This window comes from Papaver somniferum, unplaced genomic scaffold, assembly GCF_003573695.1.
Source record: "Papaver somniferum cultivar HN1 unplaced genomic scaffold, ASM357369v1 unplaced-scaffold_92, whole genome shotgun sequence".
In the NCBI taxonomy this organism is placed as follows: domain Eukaryota; kingdom Viridiplantae; phylum Streptophyta; class Magnoliopsida; order Ranunculales; family Papaveraceae; genus Papaver; species Papaver somniferum.
In genome coordinates, this window is record NW_020652304.1 from 276,137 (window position 1) to 278,075 (window position 1,939).

General features: G+C 41.4%; 1 pseudogene; it reads right to left on the reverse strand.

Moving 5' to 3' along the window:
• Window positions 1-382: 382 nt before the first annotated feature.
• LOC113346082 overlaps window positions 383-1,939 on the reverse strand; it is a 7,858-nt pseudogene continuing 6,301 nt past the window's right edge.

Sequence of the window (1,939 nt, forward strand, 5' to 3'; positions counted from 1 at the left end):
TAATAGCTGATAAACCCGACAATCTCAGTCCGCAATCTTATTTTTGATCGGCAATTCTTTTTTTTTGTTTTTTTTTTATCGGCAATCAATTGTATATTTTGTTCATGCTACGGACCGGGATCGTCTGCATGCATTGTTTGGTTGAAGTTATAACATGATTACTGAATGTTAAATGAGTACTTGCGCAAAATCGTTAAATCACTTAACTGGAAAAAAAAAAAAAAGTTAACTTCTGTTAACATGGTTCAGGAGGGGAACTCACAGACTAGTTGAGCAAAATACTGGACCATACACTAGTCAGGTTCACTCTCAATTATGGATTCCAGCAACTGTTTGCATATTCAATTCCAAAGATGATGGCAACGAGATAATGTACAACTGTTCATCTGTTGGACTTAGGATTCAGTCCTGGCCAGTTGAGAAATGTATGACCTTGTAATGATGATGGCAAGTAAGTCTGCAATGAGGAAAATATTGGGTCGTTGGGAGGGTAAATATAGCCCTTACCATACCCGATCTCCTTCATTAGCTTAGTTGGTGCATTTCTCAAATGGAAAGGCACTCCCTCATTCTGCCCTGCTGATTCTTTAACCATCTTCTGCGCAGCTCCTATCGCTTGGTAAACAGCAACAGACTTAGGAGCCAAAGCCAAGTAGGAAACACATTGTGCTAAGATGACGTTGCATTCCGGCATTCCAATAAAATGGCAAGCCTGGTAACAAGCAACAGACTGATTGAGTGCAGTAGGGTCTGCTAATCCAACATCTTCACAAGCAAACCGAATGAGACGTCGAGCAATGTAAAGAGGTTCTTCACCTCCTTCTAACATTCTAGCTAACCAGTATATTGCTGCATTGGCATCACTGCCTCTCATCGATTTATGAAGTGCACTGATAAGATTATAGTGTTCTTCCCCAGCCTTGTCATAAGCAATGTGTTTGCACTGAAAAGCTTCTTTAGCATCATCAACGCAGACAACAGCTCCATCAGATTTCGACTTTGAAACAACAACAGAGGTTTCATTACCTTGATCCCCACGCTTGACAGCCTTTTCTTCATTTCCCCAAAGCCGTGCTGCAGCAATAGTTGCAGAAATTTCCAGAGCATTCAAAGCCACACGGGCATCACCGCCACAGTTCAAAGAAACAAACTCAAAAACTTCTTCGTCCAACCTTACATTCACACCCACACTTATAACCAACCCCTTTTCCGAATCATTTGCAGCTCTCTTAAGCAAAGTCACAATGTTTTCAGGCTGCAATGGATTCAACGTAAAAACCCGACATCTCGACAACAACGGGGTAATCAAATGAAATGATGGGTTTTCAGTAGTTGCCCCAATAAACACAATACTACCATCTTCAATAACAGGCAAGAAAGAATCTTGTTGTGTTTTATTAAACCTGTGAACTTCATCAATAAACAGAACAGTTCTTTTATTCCACTTGTTAAATTTCCTAGCCTCTTCAACAGATTCCCTAACATCCTTAACACCAGCGGTAACAGCAGATAACGAAACAAACCGATAAGCAGTATTAGAAGAAGCTGAATGCGCAATGGCTTTAGCAATGGATGTCTTACCGGTACCAGGTGGACCCCACAAGACGATAGAAGGCAGTCTCTCTGAATTGAGAGAAGTCCTGAGAATGGAATTCTTACCGAGAAGATGGTCTTGTCCGATGACATCATCGATCCGTTTAGGTCGCATCCGCTCAGCCAGAGGCTCATGAGTAGGAGCCAGAGGCTTTTGTTTCTGTACAGTAGTTGATGTAGGAGATGGAAATTGCTGAGGGGGAGAGGAATGAAATAATCTGGTACGCTTATTATTAGAAGGAGATTCTTCATTGTTAGGACTGCTGGATTGAGATTTGAGAGGGAAGAAATGGTTCAGTTTGGGTTGAGAAGAAGAAGAAGAAGAAGAACGAGGATTGTTAGGGTT